Genomic DNA, 19,206 nt, shown 5'->3' with positions numbered 1-19,206 from the left:
GGCTGGAGTGCAGTGGTGGTGGGGTCTCAGCTCACTTCAACCTTTGCCTCCCAGGCTCAGGTGATCTTTCCACCTCAGCCTTCCAAATAGCTGGGATCACAGGCATGCGCCACCACAGCTGGCTACTTTTTTTGTATTTTTTTGTAGGGATGGGTTTGCCACGTTGCCCAGGCTGGTCTCAAACTCCTGGACTCAAGCAATCCTCCTACTTTGTCCTCCCAAAGTGCTGGGATTACAGGAATCAGCCACTGTGCCCAGCTGGTACTTTTTTTCTTTTTTAAGATTACAGTATTATCTGTCTCCCTGTCAGTCATTTCATCCTCTCTTCCTTGTCAGGGAACTCTGATTTTGTTCAAGGAAATAAGTAAATCAAATATTACTTAGGGGCCACGTGCAGTGACTCACATCTGTAGTCCTTGCACTTTGGGAGGCCGAGGCAGAGGGGTCGCTTGAGTTCAGAAGTTTGAGGCTGCAGTGAACTATGATTATGCCACTGCATTCCAGCCTAGGCAACAGAGCGAGACCCTGTCTCAAAAAAGAAAAAAAAATTGCATAAGCAGAACATGCAACAACAACAACAAAATCACAGAGACCTTGGCCTCCGCTCTTAGGCAGATCCCAGTTAGCTGAGTCAGCCATGGCGATCTCATTCTTCTGCCAGCAGTTGGTTTAGGAACCAGCATGTGGCAGACTCAGTCCTGGCCCATGAGATGAACAGGGAAATCTACGGGAGGTTCGGGGAAAGTGGATCAGACTTCTAAGAGTCTGGAAGAAATGACTCCTTTTCCTGTTAGATTTTTTTTTTTTTTAATTCTGAATGTGGGCCAGGTACAGTGGCTTATGCCTGTAATCCCAGCACTTTGGGAGGCCGAGGTAGGTGGATCACTTGAAGTCAGGAATTTGAGAGCAGCCTGGCCAACATGGTGAAACCCCATCTCTACTAAACACACACACCCCCCCAAAAAATTAGCTGGGAATGGTGGCACATGCCCGTAATCCCAACTAGTTGGGAAACTGAGACACAAGAATGGCTTGAATTCAGGAGGAGGAGGTTACAATGAGCCGCTCTTGCACCACTGCACTCCAGCCTGGGTGACACAGCGGGACTCTCTCTCAAAAAAAGGAAAAAAAAATTCAGAATGTGATGCCTGTTACTGTCCAAGGAGGTAAAAGTTGACAAGTAGCAGGGCTTGTGCCCAAGTTTTAGAGTGACAGCCTAGAGCCACTAATCTCCGTCTTCTTTATTGTGAGATAATAAAGCCCTCATTTTTTTTTTTTTTTTTTGAGACGGAGTCTCTCTCTGTTGCCCAGGCTGGAGTAGAGTGTGATGGTGCGATCTCGGCTCACTGCAACCTCTGTGTCCCCAGCTTCAAGTGATTCCCCTGTCTCAGCCTCCCGAGTAACAGATTACAGGCGTCTGCCACCATGCGCAGCTAATTTTTGTGCTTTTTAGTAGAGGTTGGCCAGGCTGCTCTCGAAGTCCTGACCTTAGGTGATCCACCCGCCTTGGCCTCCCAAAATGCTGGGATTACAGACGGGAGCCTCTACGCCCGGTCTATTGTTTACGTTCTTTTAAAAATAAAATCCCACAGCATTGTATTGTAATTGATGCAGATATAGCAGGTTATTAAATCACAACTAGATCAACATTGTTATGAATCAGAAGAGATTTGAGAGGTCATCTGTCTAATGCAGTTCCACTCTACATTCCCACAGTGGCAAGATCCCAGTTAGAATGTGGAGTTGGCCTCTGTCCCCAGAGTGGGGACCCTGCACGAGTTATTTAATCTTGCTCAGTCTCACTTTCTTCACATATGAAAAGGAAATAAATATAGCTTGTCAAAACTAAGTGAGATAATGTATCATGGCTGGCATAGAATAGACACCAAATAAAAGCTCGCTAACTTGGTTGCTATCCAGATGAAAAAGGCATGGTTTTTGCCTTCAATAATATGACAATTAAGGAGTATGAAAAAGACAAACAGTCGTGAAATGCAAAGTGAGACCTGATGAAAACAACTGAGTTGAATCACGAGGGTAAAGGGAACGTACTGTAAGTTCAGAGGTGGCCGGGTGCGGTGGCTCACGCCTCTAATCCCAGCACTTTGGGAGGCTGAGGTAGGTGGATCATCTGAGGTCAGGAGTTCGAGACCAGCCTGACTAACATGGTGAAACCCCGTCTCTACTAAATATAAGAAAATTAGCTGGGCATGGTGGTGCATGCCTGTAATCCAAGCTACTTGGGAGGCTGAGACAGGAGAATCGCTCATATCTGTGAGGTGGAGGTTGCAGTGAGCTGATATTGTGCCATTGTACTCCAGCCTGGGCAAAAAGAGCAAAACTCCATCTCAAAAAAAAAAGAGTTCAGAGGTGAGAAAAGTTTTATTTACTTATTTATTTATTTTTAGAGACAGGGTCTTGCTCTGTCACACAGGTTGGAGTACAGTGGCACAATTACAGCTCACTTCAGCCTTGACTTCCTGGGCTCAAGGAATCCTCTTAAGTAGCTAGGACTACAGGCATGTGCCACCATGCTCCACTAATTAATTCATTTTTCTTTTTTCTGAGACGAAGTCTTACCCTGTTGTCCAGGCTGGAGTGCAATGGTGTGCTGTTGGCTCACTGCAACCTCTGCATTCTAGGTTCAAGCAATTCTCCTGCCTCAGCCTCCAGAGTAGCTGGGATTACAGGCATGTGCCACCACGCCAGGCAAATTTTTTGTATCCTTAGAGACGGGGTTTCACCATGTTGGCCAGGCTGGTCTTGAACTCCTGACTTCCTGATCTGCCCACCTTGGCCTCCAAAGTGCTGAGGTTATAGGCATGAGCCACCACACCTGGTGAAAATTTCTTTTTTTCTGTAGAGACAGGTCTTGCTATGTTTCCCAGGTTACCTGTGAACTCCTGGCCTCAAGCAATCCTTCCACCTTGGCCTCCCAAAGCTCCGGGATTACAGGAATGAGCCACTGTGCCCAGCACAGAGATGAGAAAAGTTTAATGAGCAAAAGGGATTTGGGATTATGGCTGATTTTTATGATCTGAATTTTTCAGATTCTCTGCAAAAAATATCTATTGCCTAACCATGAAAATGTTATTAAAATAGTGTGCATGCCTCAATAAATAAAGGAAAGAAACAATCGAGTCTCAAAAATATCCATTGCAATGTTTTCCTTTGATAATAGTGAAAAACTTGGAAATATTCTAAATGTAGGAGTTAAATAAATTGGGCCACATCCTCACCGCTGAGTATCATACAGTTGTTAAATAGCTGGGAATTATGTACCAACATGGAAAAATGAAAATAATTGCTTTATTAATGGTTAGACTTTGGATGATTATTGGCTTTCCATCTTAATTTCAAGTTTCCATGATTGCTACAATATTGTTTGTGAAATAAAATTTAATGAAATCAAAAAAATGTGTGAAATTTGACTGGAACGTTGGGGGCTTTTGTGTAACATTCTTTGCTCTGTTGGTTGCAGGGGTCTGCCTATTTCTCCACAACCTGGCAGGTCCCCAGCACAGATCCTTCATCATCCTCAAGGTGTGTGGAAGGCATGTGGCTTTGGTTTCACCGGACCTAGGACACCATCCCCTTCATCAGTGGGTGGTGGAGCTGCTCTCAGTGTCCCCTTGTCTGCAAGGGATATTAAGGCAGGAGGCCTGGCCATGGCTTTTTGTTTTTGATATTCTCTTCCTTAGATGCTCTATACTGTTTGTGAAATGGATACTAAACCCGGAGAAAAATGGGTCTACCATGCTTCCTTGAGCATCTGGGAGGGTCCCGGGCGCAGGAACTAGGGAGACAGGTAAAACGCACCTTTTCAGGGAAACCCTGCGATGCTCTCCTCCTTAGGAGTCACTTTTGGCAGGCTAGGGTCCTAAAGTCTAGAGGCCCGTGAATTTACTTCCCCTGAAGAGATAAAAACCTGTAGTCACTCATGGTCGTGACTTCCAGGCAGTGGAGACCAGCTCTTCGGGCTGCCAAGGCTGGCTCCAGCCACCCAGTTCCTCTTTTCTCTGGGGCCATCTGTAACAGTGCGGGGAGCGTGGGTGTGGCGGCGCAGAGCTGGGTCAGATGCGTCCGGTTAGTGGAGACACGCTCGTTACGGAGCTGGTCGCGTAATGGGCACCATGCTCGCCCTAATGCGAAGCAGCCGCCGCCCCGCCGCCAACCCTCTTCCCACTGGGCCTGAGAGCTGCCGAGATAAAACGGAAGAGCCGCGAAAAACGCTTTTCCACTACCAAACAAATTGTTACTCCCGGAATGGAACAAAATAAATCAGAGGAATCTCAGGGCCACCATTCCTCCCTGCAAGGCCACCGCTGGCAGCCCCGGGACTGCCTATCCTGCGATCTTTGGGATCTGGCGGGGACAAGGCACTGAGGGGCTGGCGGTGGGAGAGGGGCTGGGGGTGGGAGGGGGGCAGGGAGATCAGAGCTCCTGGCCAGCGGCCCGCGGGGGTCTGAAATCCTTTGTTTGTTGGGGCACCCCAAGGCCAGTGGTCCTCAAAGTTGAGCGAGGGAGGCTTCGCATCTCGCGGAGGACTTGTTACAGCACGAATTGCTGGACCCCACCTCCAGAGTTTCTGATATTGCCGGTGGAGTGGAGCTTGAGAATCTGCATTTTTTCAGGGAATGCTGGTGCTGTCGGTCCAGGAAAAACTCTTGGAGAACCAGCTAGTCAGTATGGAGACGGAAGCAACTTGGCCTTGAGTCTCCCACCACCACTACCCTGGCATTCAGATGGCTGAGTTCGAGACGTCTGCAGGGGGTAAACTACCCAATACAGCCCTCCCAACCCCACCTGCGAACTCAACTGATGCATGTGCTAGCTCCTTTCATCCCCTTTGGAGCCTGTTTTTGATTGGTCACTCCTGTCCTATGGTGAACCAATCAAGTCCCACCCCAAAGCTCAGACGCTGGAATTCCCAGCAGCAGGGGCAGGTAAATGAGCAGCTGCCAAAGGCCTGTGAAGAAAAATGATAACGGCTCCAGGACTCTAGGCAGCCTCTCTGGGGGATGCTTTTGCTCAAGTTCCACAGTCTCTAGAGAAGGCTCCTGGCTCTCTGTCACTGGCCTGTGCCAGCAGTCATTCCTGGCAAGAATTTGGGTATGACAGCTAGAGAGTAGGGGGTGGGAAGGGGAGGCTGGTGGGTGCGAGGACAGTGGCAACAATTCTTGTTGGGGTGACATCAGAATTCCTGCCTGGCTTCTTGGAACCCATTCAGGGATCTAAAAGCCTGAAAGCGTTTCTTTTTTTTTTTTTTTGCTTGTTTGTTTTTTAGAGGCAAGGTCTTGCTATTGCCCAGGCTGAAGTGCAGTGGCACAATCATAGCTCTGTAGCCTCATACTCCTGGGCTTCAGGGATCCTCTCAAGTAGTTGGGATTATAGGTATGAGCCACAGTGCCTGGCTAATTTTTAAATTCTTTCTAATTTAAAAAAATACAAAGCTGGGGGAGGGGGTGGTCTCACTATGTTGCCCAGGCTGGTCTCAAACTTCTGGCCTCCAGCTAGCCTCCCATTTCAGCCGCTTAAAGTGCTGGGATAACAGGCATGAGCCACCGCACCCAGCCATGGGTTTTAGGTTCGGGATGTCTGGGATGAGGGCCTCCCTAGAGTACAGTAGACCATTTCTTCTCAAACTTGAGTGTGCATCAGGATCACCTGGAGGCCTTGGTAAGCCAGATTGCTGGCCCCACCAGAGTTGCTGATTCAGTGGGGCTGAGGTGGGGTTGAGAGTTTGCATTTCTAATTAGGTCCCAGGTGATGCTGATGATTTGGGTTCCACACTTCTCCTTCCTGCCATCACTCACCCTCTATAATTGCTTGAGTCCTAGCCCTGGGTTAGGCCAAAGAGAACAGGCAGCTGAGGAAGGGATCCCTTTAACAGGCACCTTAGTATTCATGCAAGGCCAAGTCTGGAGGGGTTGCTGTTGCACTTCTCCCAGTGACAAGATCTCTGGAGTGATCCTTCTTTTTTTTACCTTGTGCTTTGCACATCCCAGCTATTTATGAAATATTTGTTGGTTGACTAATTGTTTAGGGAAAATTATAAGGAAGGGAAACAAGGCAAAATGAAGACATTATCTCAAGGCAGCCATGCACTAAGACAAAGTTTTTTTTTCTTTTTTTCTTTTTTTGAGAAGGAGTCTCTCTGTGTCACCCAGGCTGGAGTGCAGTGGCTCCATCTCAGCTTACTGCAACCTCCGCCCCTCCAGGTTCAAGCAGTTCTCCTGCCTCAGCCTCCCAAGTAGCTGGGATTACAGGCGTGCACCACCACACCTGGCTTAATTTTATTTTATTATTTTTAATTTTTAGTAGAGACGAGCTTTCACCATGTTGACCAGGCTGGTCTTGAACTCCCGGCCCCAGGTGATCTGTCTGCCTCAGTCTCCCAAAGTGCTGGGATTACAGGCACGAGCCACTGAACCTGGACTAGGACAAAGCTTTGATCAGTATTTGCCAGCTTGGCTGAAGGGGTAGAGTTTATCCTCTTTGGCCTCTAGAAAATGTGTCAGACCTCCTGGTTGGGAACCCTGAAGCACAGGCCTGTGGTTGGGGGCAAGCAAAATCAGTGTGATTCAATTTTTTGGGGAGTTCTGAGACTACCCTGGCAAGCTAGAAACCCTGGAAAAGAAGGAGCAGGTGGTTTATAAGGGTCTGGGTGTCATTCGAGGCCATGGGAGCCATCCTTTGTTCTGATGCCTCAGGATTCCCAGAAAGGCAAGTTTTTTTAAAAAGGAATTTCACATAATATTTATGTCAAGAAGTTTAGAAAATGTCAAATGTGAATAATCATGGCATTTGAAATTTGGACTAGGGTATGTCCAATTTAGATGAAAACAAGCCATGTGCAACCCATTAGATTTTAATTGTTTTCCTCTTAATTGGTTATTTTGAAGCTGTATCTTTAGCAAATGGATCAACTGGCTGTAGGTTCCCTATTTAGTTATTGCCATGGTTCTTTTTTTGGGGGAGAAGTCTCACTCTGTTGCCCAGGCTGGATTGCAGTAGCGTGATCTCAACTCACTGAAACCTCCGTCTCCCGAGTTCAAGCAATTCTCCTGTCTCAGCCTTCTGAGTAGCTGGGATTACAGACATGTGCCACTATACCCGGTTAATTTTTGTATTTTTTAGTAGAGACAGGATTTCGCCATGTTGGCCAGGCTGGCTTCAAACCCCTGACCTCAGGTTATCTGCTGCCTTGGCCTCCCAAAGTACTAGGATTACAGGCGTGAGCCACTGCACCCAACCATGGTTCTTAACCCTAGCTGTCCATTGGAATCACCCGCATTGCTTTAAAAAAAAGAAAAAAATCCCAATGCCCTGGCTACACCCAAGATGTGGAGGTAAGGCACAATAGCTTTTTTTTTTTTTTTTAAACTTTTATTCTCTTTTTCAATTTTTCTTATACCAGGAGGTGCTGAAGGAAGTGGCACAATAGTTTTTTTTTAAGGTGCCAAGGCAATTTTGGAGGGCAACTAGAATAAAAAATCCTTGAGCTATTGATTGAGTGGTTGGAGAGGCTAGACTGAAACAAATAAGACCTTCTGGGGTGTCTGCTTAGCCTCTCCTGAGTGCCATGACTGCCCTCTTCCCACAAGAAGGGACCATCAGAAGCTACCAGAAGACCCTCTTCCTCAGCTCCAGTTGACAGGACTGGGGTGTACCTCCAGGACAGTACCTGACCCAGGATACCAATCAGCTTTCTCACACAGAAAGATGGACTTGGCATTCAGAAATTACAGCTATGACTGGGGCTCCTCTCTCAAATGGAGCAGAGGAGATACCTGGTCAGAGCAGCAAGAAAAATTGGTTCTTGCCATCACCTCAGCCCCTGTTGCAGCACAGCCCTTCAGGAAGTCTGGCTACCACCCTGCCTGGGGCTCCAGGAGTCACGCATGAATCCTTATAACTTCCCCCCGACCCCAGCCACCTGTTTGGCTGGGATGGGTTTATGTTACTTGTGACCAAAGAGGCTTGCCACGTCCACAGACAATAGCACAACAAAAGCACACAAAAACAAATAATATATTCCCTTCCCCCACCACACTTACACCCAAACTCCTTGTAATTCCATGTGGTCCCAGACGAAGACTGTTTGGAATCTGTATTTTCTGGAGTCCACCTGGAGAAGCCTGTTTTCAATTCAATTGAGAACTGCAGTGGTTCCCCAATGTGGCTCCATAGGCTTCTTCAGAATCACCTGGAGGAACTACAGATAATGCACATAAATTGCCAAGCGCCATCTCCAGAGGCAGAAGCTGTTTAGTTTGAAGAGGATCTTGAAGTCTGTGTTTTAAAAACGTTTTCCATGAAATTTTGATGTGTGGTTGAGTCTACTGGGATCAGACTGGTTGGGTTATTTTTTTTTTTTTTTTTTTTTTTTTTGAGATGGAGTCTCACTCTTTCTTCCAGGCTGGAGTGCAGTGGCTTGATCTCAGCTCACTGCAACCTCTGCCCCCTGGGTTCAAGCAATTCTCCTGCCTCAGCCTCTCGCATAGCTGGGATTACAGGTGCCTGTCACCATGCCTAATTTTTGTATTTTTAGTAGATGGGGTTTCACCATGTTGGCCAGGCTGGTCTTGAACTCCTGACCTCAGGTAATCTGCCCGCTTCAGCCTCCCAAAATGCTGGGATTACAGGCTTGAGCTATCGTGCCCGGCCTGGCCTTCAACCTATTATTTCTGGGAGATGGATTTTGGAGGCATTTTGTCTGGGAGATGGATATGAGCCTGGTCTGTGGAGGAACTAAACAGAGCCCAGTGAGGTTCAGGCTCGTGGGAGTGCATGTAAATATCAATCAGGCCGAAGGGACCTTTCCAGGTTGGCTGCTTGAGCTGGTCAAATGAAGCAGATCACTTACTTTGCCTTCTAAGCTCTGTAGTCACCACCAAAAGAATTAAAAAAGCGTGTGTGTGTGTAAGGCAGAAAATGTACCTTTTACTCTAGAAACAAAAATATCATTTCTGACCCAACAATAGCCGGATCCCTGTGAATGAAGGGTTTGCATATTTTCCTGTTTTAACGGTCCTAGTATAAACAGCCCAAGCCCAGGCCTGATTGTCAGAAGGTCCTGAGCAGCCCAACCAGAATGCTGGAAATGACTCCTTCAGCCCTGAGGACCTGGATCCGGCTTAGTGCCAGGATTTGGGCTTGTGTTTAACAGTAGCAACGGGGTCAGGAGTTGAGGGAGAGGGCAATTGCAGTGATCCCCAAGACCACAGCTAATGCCAGAACAACAGCAATAGCAGCTGCAGGGGCAAAAGAAGCCGTAGCTACCATGTATTGATGATTTATTTGTATAACCCCAGGCTAAGTGTGTCATTATTTATTTGAATACTTACAAAAGCTTGATGTGGTAGGCATTATTATTCCAGTTTTCAGAATGAGGTTCAGGGAAGTTGAGCAGGTTTTCTGAGGTCACACAGCATTTAAGGGAAAGACATAGGATTATGTCAAGGCATGTTTGAGTCCTAATCATTACAAGACACTGCACACAGTAGCCCAGGTTACAAACATCATTTCGTGTGCCCGTTGGGGATACAGGGCTTTGGTTCTAGAAGCAGGCCAGGACACCTCTTCAGACACATTGCTGGTCCCTGCTTTTTTTTCAAGGTGTCTGTCCCACCACCCCACCTATACTGGTCTCCAGCAGAGGGAGATGGCTGGTAGCAGGGGGTAGAAGGCCCTCTTCTAGATCAAGGCAGTCCCTAATTTCTGGGTTGATTTTTTTGTGTCCTGAGAATGGGACCACAAGTCACTTGTTAGGCTAGCAAAGGACTCAACATTGGCTAGGTACAGTGGCTCATGCCAATAATCCCAGCACTTTGGGAGGCTGAGGTGGATGGGTCTCTTGCAGTTAGGAGTTCAAGACCAGCTTGGCCAACGGAGTGAAACCCTGTCTCTACTAAAAACACAAAAATTAGCGAGGCATAGCTGTGGGTGCCTGTAATCCCAGCTACTCAAGAGGGTGAAGCAGGAGAATCGCTTGAACTCAGGAGGCAGAGGTTGCAGTGAGCTGAGATCGCACCGCTGCACGCCAACCTGGATGACAGTGTGAGACTTCATCTTAAAACAAACAAGAAAAGAACAAGAACAACAGCAACAACAAATTAAAAAGAAAGACTCAACATTTATTGATCAACTACTGTTTATATATTTACAGATCCAGACTGATCCAGAGAGCTTGGCTTAAGGAGACTTTCCTGGGCCTAGAACAGATACTTGGTGCTGGTGTATAACAAAATTATGCTTCGTCCAAAGGATGGATTATTAAGCAATAATTGAAAACTATTTTTCAACGAATAAGATAAGGAGAAAAACCCCATGGTGAAAGGTTAAAACAGGCAGGATACAAAGCTGCAAATTTTATGTGTATGTGTTAATTATAAAAATTAGACTTATTTTAAATGAAATATATATTAAAAAAAGACTGGAAGAATGCCATCAAAATGTTAACCGTGGTTACCTTGTGAGAGGATGGATGGGATTGTTGTAGTGTTGGTGCTTTTTTTGGGTGCATTTTAATGTTTTATTTTCCCAGTTTTCTTCAGTTTGAATTTGTGAGGGGGGGAAAAGTGAAAAGGTGAAAAGTCCTAATACCTACCACTGGAAATGCATAGATATGATGACTACGTAATTGTTACCCCATCCTGTCTCGAATGGATGCAGCAGGCAAAAGTGTCTCTTCGCCTCACTGCCTGAAGCTTATTTCAAGGGCAAGAATGGAAGCCTCTGGAATCAGTTCCGTCCTGTCCCGGCAGAGCCTGAGCGAGGCCTGCGCGGTGCGGGTAGGGAGCCGCCCCCTCCGGCCGTCGAGGCGCTCTTCATTTGGTTGGAGAGACGAGTGCACTGCAAGAAATAGAGGCAGCCAAGCGCCTGGGCCACCATCAAGCGGAGTTGAAAGGGGGGGGGGTAGCCTTTTTTGGGCGTAGGTCGGGACCCGTGGGCGCCAATCAATGCTATAGCGCAAAGGGGTCGAGCACAGCCTGGGGCCACGACCGGAGTCCCCCGGCGTTAGCCTGTGGCTGTGCCTGGTTGGCCGCAGATCCCCATGGGCGCCGCACAGCGGCGGGATTGCCAGCGCAGAGCTCCGGCTCGGGTGTCGGCGGGGAGCAGAAGTCTCGGATTGAGAAATACGGGAGGATCTCGTCAGAGGCTGAAGGTGCGGCAGCCACTCTGGGGACCCAGCGAGAATGGGGTCGCCAGGCTTTGCGCGAGCCCCTCCTGTAGGTGCAGCTCCTGGGCCGCAGAGGGAGGCGGCGGTAATGTCGCCCCGCACCAGCAGAGGGCAGCGTCGAAGCCGTGAGCCCGTACGGCGACCTCGCCGAACGGCGGGCTCCCTTCCAGCTCCCGGACTCTGCGGGGTGGTGAGCGGCCTTGGAGCCCAGGGACCAGCGACCTCAGTCTGCCGGAGCCCGGCGCCGAGGCCCAGGGGCACCCCCTAGATGTGGTCAAACTGCAGCCCTTAGGCAGCCTCACTCTGAGACGGCAAGGGCTTAGAGGGTGGAAGGGGACCAGATGCCTCAGAAGGGGTTGGAAAGAAACAAAACCCAACGCAGACAGGGAATTTGTTCTCAAGCAACAGATTCCAAGCGTGTAGAAACTTTTAAAATGATGCTGGTGAGAGCTATGAGAGTCTTCGCGTTCTTGGCGTGGGAAGTCGGAGGGTAGTAGCGGGATGGCTCCTGACCTCACGGGAGACGTGGAACAAGAGGGACCAGCGATCCGTGCTGGGGACAGAGGGACTGTGGGCCAAGGATCCAGACACACTTAACTGGGGATTCCAGTCCCTACCCTGGCCACTCAGTTGGTGTTGAACTGGAGCAACTCACTGTACCGCTTTAGCCTCTGACTAATCACTTCTGTAAAATGGGCATGGAGGGCTCCGGGTCTTGTAGGGGCGCTAGGGATTCGAGACAGCAGGAACTGCCTCACTGCTCCGGTAACCCTGGGTTCCTGGGTTTGCAGCTGGGCTGAAAGGATCCTTTCATCGCACGTTTGCCTGACGTGGCTGCTTTAGAGACCAAGGCCCTCCAGGCTTTGCAACCCAGTTGCGCGTGGGCAGCCAAGGCCGTGGAACCGCCGGGATCGCCTCAGCAGCGCTCCGGCCAGCTCCCGACTTCCCCCCTTGGGCATCCTCTCCAGAAGACAGCGCTTATCAGCACACAAATTGAGACCCCCACACCCGGGCGCGGTGGGTCTCCCAGGAAACCTGGTTAAGGGCCAAGGACTGCCGGACCTGAGGTCCCTTGAGGCGCTAAACAGACCCATTTATGAGCACATTCAGCAGACACACCCAAGTTCATTTGGCTGGCCTCGATCTCTCTCAGAGTGTGTGCACACGGGCACCCATTAGCTTCTCTTGGCTGGTTTCCTCATCTGTAAACTTAGAAAGCAGAGTATTTCCCGGGATGATTGTGAAAATCATGCCCAAGCTGAAAAGGCCTGTGTAAATGCGTGGTGTAATGATGATTTATGAGCAGCTAGCCCTGTACGTGTCTGCAGGAGCCAGCAGGATAGATGCTGGAAGGTTCTACAAATGTGTGCACATACACATCACGTATGTGTAAAGGTGCACACCTGTCCCTAGACACATACCGAATGCACACACATATGCGTATACGAGTGGCTGAGAGTGAAGGGGCCAATACAGGGTTCATACAGGACATCATCCTGCAGTCTTGCGCGTGCACACTACGCCATCAAGCACAGCTGTCTGTGCCTGGAGACACCGCGTGGCACCGGAGGAGCTGCTCAGCTGACCCATTTCTTCCGAGCTGGGTTGGTGCCACCCGGGGAAGTAGGATCTCGGGTGCTGCTCTGGAGCGCGGAAAAGTCCGGATCCGGGTCTGCTGGTCAGCGCTTCGGCGCCGCCGGGCTTCTTTATCTCTCATCTGCCGGCCGGGGAGCGGCTCCAGTTTCAGTGGGAACCAAGACCCCCAGTCTGCCGGTGGGGGAGGGAGCAGAGAAGGAGGCCACTCCCGGCACAAGAGGGTGCAGGGCCCCACTCCCCAGGTCTGTGGTCCTTTCTTTATCTCCCCAGGTCACACCCCCACTGAAAATAAAGAAGGATTTCTGACTCATTCAGGTCAGGGAAGGCGGCCCAGGGACCCCCTGCCCTACAAGCCATGGTGAGGGGAGGTGAAGCCAGGGTTTGCCTCCGCCTGGGGGAAAATGCGGCTGCAGGGTCTATTTGGGCTGTAGCGCTGGCCCGGGGCCCCAGGACGTGTTAAGGTGTGCGTGGGAGGTGGGCAGCGTGGCTACCGAAGAGCCTTCCATCACCGCACCCGAAGGCCGCTGGACCCGTCCCCCTCTCTTCCTTCCAAGGGTTCTGAACTGCGCAGCACTCGCAGCACCCAGAAGTGTCTGCGGAGAAAATGACCTCAGGCGTAAGCCCAAGGCTGCCGCCCGCAAAGGCAATACCCTGTAGGCTGGTTTCCCCTGGGACCTAGGTTTTTAAGTCACCGAAAGCGACAGGGCAGGGTCACAAACAGTCTCTCGCCTTCTCTGCAGACTCATTCGGCTGACAGGAGGATGCAGCGCAGAAAATTCGAGGCCGGGCGCTGGAGGAGTCTCCGCGGCCCGGAGAAGGCACAGAGGCACCCCTGAGAGGCTCAGCTGGAACAGACGATACGCGGGTTCGGATCTGGCCGGCCAACCGAGCCCAGCGGTCGCGAAAGCCAGAGTCGCCACAGAGGTTGAGCACGATTCCATTTCTGGGGATCGGTCCGGCGGGGAACCACAGTCCCTAACGCCTCCGGAGACTTTAAGTAGGAAAACATAATGCTGGTGGGAGCAAGGTCCAAGGAATTTAGTGGCAGAAGCCTTTCAGGGGAAAGGCAGATCTGTGCCTCCTTTGAGCCTGGGGATGGGGACAGCCCCTGGCCTTGTAGCCCTTGTTCCGGGGATCCGCTGGGCCCACCAGTTGGAAACCTCCCTATATGGGGTTGAAAGTGGCCAGTGGGACGGCCCCGCTGCCCCTCCCTCGGGATTCCACAGGGCCCTGACCCAGCCTTTATCTCGGCACGGTCAGCAGTCGCGGGGGCTTCAGGAAGGAGGACAAAGGCCCGGTGTCACTGCGGGCGGGGGCTCAGTTTCCTGGCTCTCTGCTCACACTCACAGCCTTTAGCGATTGTTCGGGGAAGATTTTTAAAAATATGTGTCGAATTTCCTTTTTTTCTCTTCTAGAAACAAACAAACAAAAAAGGCAAAAGCCATATTCCCCTTTGCTCTCGTCCGTAGAGATTAAAGTTTCCTGGGATTCTGCCCTTTTTTTTCCTTTGACTACCTAGAAATACTTTCTCTCCCTTGTACATACAGGAAAATGAGGAGAACGGTTTTTTAAAACTCGGTTTGATGCCATTATTATTACTAAGGACAAACGGGCAAGGTCCCAGTGTGGGTGATCGGAGTCGGCCTCGCGCCGGGGCTCTGCGGCCTCTGCCCTGTGCGCTCAGCACCCCTGGGGTGATCAGGGCCCCTGAACATTTGCCCGCCGCCCCACCGTCGAGAGCACCCTGTGCCTAGACTGGCCGACTCATTGTCCCCCGAATTTTGTTTAGACCTAGCAAGGTCTAAGGACCGCCCCAGGACCTGGGCTTGCAGCGCCGCCAACAGGCCCGCGGACGCGAGGCGCTAGCGACCAGGCAGGGGTCTCTCGGCTGCGGGCAGCTCTCGCTCCCCACCCGCGGGCGGCGCCTCTGTCGCCTGCAACTCGGCCCAACCCGCTTCCTGCGTTTGCCCCTCAGGTTTCCCGTTTCTCCACAAAGGCCTAGGGGAGCCTCGCCCACAGGCTGACCCTGCAACCTCTGGCCCGGTGGCTACCTTCTGCTTTTCTGAAAAAGAAAAGAAAAAAAAAAAATCAACCAGTTGAGAGAGGCGCATGAGGACTGGAGGCGCCGGCCAGAGAGCCTGTGAGTGGGGCTGCGGCTGGCCCCAAGCCCCTGGGTCGGTGCCGCTTCGCGGGTCAGCATGGCCTTTCTCAGAGAAAAACTCCTAAACATGTGAAGACCGCTTTGGGCGGCTCAACATCCACCGTTTGTGCCTTCATGGCTTAGGTGTTCGCTGCGACGGCGACCGCGTGCGCCTCACTCTCACGGTCAAGGGGCTAGGGCAGGGTGGATGCAATCGCGTGTGCCTGGCCCAACGAAGGTGCTGGCAGGGGTGCCTGTGGCAGCTGGGTTAGGAAGTCAAGTCCTAGAAAGTTATTACTAAAGGTTCTTTTTTTCCCTTCTTTTCTTCTTCTTCTTCTTCTTCTTTTTTTTTAAATGGGGAAGGGAATAAAACATTATTGAGCAGCTACTATAAACTGGTCACTTAAAAATTAGAAAATTTGATTATTTTAATAATTCCAATACAAACACGTATGTATTTCTATTTTATAGAGGAGAACACTGAAATTCGAATGGGTATTTTGGCCAAGGTTACACAGTTACTAAAGAGGACACCAGGCTCCATCCCAGTTCTTCCTGGCTGAACAGGCCCCTGTTTTTGCCCATCCTGCACAGGCCACCTCCCGGAAGTGCAAGATCCCAGAGCAAGCTTTTCATAGCTCAGCACCAAGCCTATGCAGCAAATAGCTGGCACAGCAGCAGTTTCTGTGGCACTGTCTGCCCACAGCTCAGTCTGCGTTTCCTTCTATTGCAGGCTCCCCCTTACCATGCAGCTCCCTTGAGCATCTGTGGCAGCTAGGCTCAGCTGCTGTCAAGTCTCCTTTTAAAATTTCTGAGGCATTTCGCCCCACAGATAGCTGGATGACCTCTGGTTGGTCTCTTCTCTTCTTAGGACCTGAGATTCCTCAAATGTAATTTTGGGTTCCTAGATCCAAGACACTCTTTTTATGACAGCCTGGAGCCCTCTCTCCAGAAAACAGAAAGTTGCTAAGACTGCTTGGGTTTAAGAATCCTTAATTCCTGGTTGTCTCTAAGCATGGCTCTTAGTCCCATCCCTTTCCCATCTTTTCCTGTGGGTCCCACAGTCTACTTCAAGAGTAGGGGCTGCCACACGGTGGTGGCAGAACTGATGGGCAGGGCCCCAGGGTCATCACTGGGTTAGATCTGCAGAGTGGGGACACTGCAGGGGTCCTGAGCCTGATCAAGCTGCTTCCTGGCCTTAGACTCCCCACCCGGAGGCCAGGAATCTGGTCCAGCGATTCTGTCCATTAAGCCTGGCTCAGGCTTTCATAAAGGGAAGAGTTCAGCTGAGAGCAAACTGTCTTGGGCCAGACCCAGATTCCTGTCCCATCTTCTGCTTGTCCAGCTGCATGAAGCCTGGGAATGGCCCCAATTTCCACCCGCCACCAGGGGGCTCCGTGTAGCCTGACCTCCAGCCTTGGCTTTCTTGGCTTCCTGGAAACCCCGGCCAAGGCTGGATGCACCTAACCTGGAATGAAAGGTCCAGGGCCTCTTGCTCATCCAAGCCTCAGATGTGGAGCAGCAAACTATTTACTGATGCAAGCCGGAAACAGGCTATGGATACCCTCCGGAGTGGGGTACAGGACTATCTCCAGAGCTCCATAGGTCTCCTTTCCACAGTCCCTTGGGGCATGTACTTGAGTGGCAAAGATTTCTCAGGGTCCCTCTTGAGAACAGGATACCCCCCCACCTTTCCCTCAACCAACCCACTTACTCTGACTGGGCAATTTTAGTTAGGTGAAGGTGACTGTAAGAATTTCTGTGTAAGTGTGAGGAGGGTGCTCATACTGTCAGCAGTGTATGAGGATGTTTACACCCAACACACACATACTCTTCATGCAAGAACAACTCATTACCCAGGACCTTCAGAAACTGGCGGGGTACTTGTATTAAACTCTATTTACATTGTATTTACACACTGACCAACATATATACATACACCCACATGAGCCAGCCATCTAACCAGACTGTATATGCTGAGGCATAATTGCTATATATCAGGGACTCTAAATACGTTTACCTTCACTTAGGGAATTGCTTAAATCAGCTTCTATAACAGAAACTCAAAAATGCAAAGAGGGAGAGAAGAGAAAGGAAATGAAAGATGAAGAAAGCCTACCATTGAACTAAACTTTTGGCACTGGGGAAAATGACCAAACTTAAGAGCCTTGGAGAAACCCCAAGGGCTGGAATTAGACAGATTTTTCCTATGGGCATCCATGGGGAAGTGGGGTATGATTTGGTTCCCTTCTCCTATCTCCTGCAATCCCTGTGTAGACCCGGGAAACCCTCACTGAGTCCTTCATTTTGTCTTCCTTACTTTGTGAGGCTGCTAATCCCTTCCCAATTTTGGGTGCCTTTTGCCTTTCAGTTCTCAGGGGAGGAGACAGGCTTGTCCTTCATTGCTGGCCCCCACCAACTTCTCCGACTCACTGCAGGTGAGCTGCTACCTGCCCACAAGGGCTTGGCCCTTGAAGGTTCCCTCCCTTGCTTTCTCTGAGACAGCAGCTGGGGGAGTGCTGACAGCCAGCCTCAGAACAGGGAGCCTCTGCCTGATGAAGCGAAGGCTCTGTCCACATTCGTTTATTTTTCAGCAAGCCAGGAATACATACCCACAAATGCACACATCACCAATGAGGTATAAATGCCACACACTGTAGTCCCAGTAAGCACTTTCTAAGTGTTAGCCAGATGGTTATTACAATGCCGAAAATATATGCCCACTCTGCAGGCAAATAACAGACACACACACCTCCCACCCTGTCACCAGTATACAACTGACACTGTACATACACATTTGCAGCAGATACAGACTACACAATTGCCCATGAGCTACCTTTTTCACACTAGAGAAAGCACAGACACGCACATGGCAGGCTGCTTTCTGTTCTGCAACTCCCCTTAGCCAGACAGTGGAGCAGCTGGGCACCAAAGGCACCCAGACACCAGGCCTGGCTATCTTCTAGGGCTCCTGTCCCCAGCTGAGCCTCCCTCTCCATCCTGCTCCTGCTAGCTCCTGGTAGGCTCCAGTCCCAGTGTCGGGGTGATGCCCCCTGAAAATCCCCGCGGCTTAGTCTCCTGCCTTGTAGCCTCCCGCAGGATGCCTATTGGGGGGAAAAGGGGGCATTCTGAGCAGGAGCCACTTGGGCTCAACTACATATAACAGAGCTACCACCCTGAGGTTCCTATGGCCTGACCACTGGAGGGCTGAAGTGAGAGGCCTGCAGGCTCATTCCCTTGGTGCCCAATCTCTCCTGGCCCACCAGCCGGCCTCGACCTGCCGCCACACTGCTGGTCAGGCCCCGAAATGGATGGGGGCAGTGAGAAACACACAGCTGGGTGCCGGGTCTAGTCCCAGCTGAGCAGCAGCCCGCAAGAATCAGCTGATCTATCCCATCAGAAGTCGGAAGTCATCTATCCCATCAGAAGACTGAAGGCCGACCACCCCCTAATCCGCCTGGGAGAGCCAGATTGCAACCAGGTCAAACGCCTGTGTGCCTGCGCGGAAGCACGGATCTTAATTCGTTATTTGAACATCTCAGTAAAGGAATAGAGAGAAAGAAAAAAGACTAAATTTCTGCAGCCACGAAGTATGTTCAATCCTTAGTGAAACCTCCAAATCGCCTACCCCTATCTCAAGGTAAATGAATTCTGACTATTAAAAATAATAAAGCAGTCACTCCTCACATTTGTACAGGGTTTAGCAGCTTGTATCGCATTTCCACAACCAGAATTTTATCTATTAATACTTGGAACAAATTCTTGGCTGTTATAGTTGACTCAAAATCGAAAAGTACGAGAACAATAATAAAAACACAGCCAGCGCATAAACTTAGTACAACTGCGTATGAGGTAGAATACAAACTTGAACGGGTACAAAATAAAACAAGTCCTACCTATAGTAACGCTTTGTGAACGAACCGCGGCAGAAAGTCTTTCTGCTGACGTTAAACAGCTGCAACGGGCCAGTGATGACACCGAAAACAAACAATCCCCAGGAAAACAAAGCAGCAGCGACAGCCACAAACGCCCGCCACCCCGGTTGTTCTCAATCCTTGTTTGGCTCCTTCTGAAAAAGATAAAATTTTGCTGAAACTCTCCCACTTTTAACTAGCTGCTGAACTAACTTAGGCGCGAAGGAAATAAATAAGTCCGTGTTAAAAGGAAGAACAAAAAATTTATTCGGAAATCGACCAGGCAAAAAACAAAAACAAAAACACAAACAAAACAAAAACACAACAAAAGTGCTCTAGTTTTCTCTAGAAAATTTGGTCCCCCAAATGAC

The sequence above is a fragment of the Sapajus apella genome, unplaced genomic scaffold (assembly GCF_009761245.1).
Source record: "Sapajus apella isolate SASKATOON/1434 unplaced genomic scaffold, GSC_monkey_1.0 scaffold4, whole genome shotgun sequence".
NCBI lineage: Eukaryota > Metazoa > Chordata > Mammalia > Primates > Cebidae > Sapajus > Sapajus apella.
Note: the sequence above shows the minus strand (reverse complement) of the source record.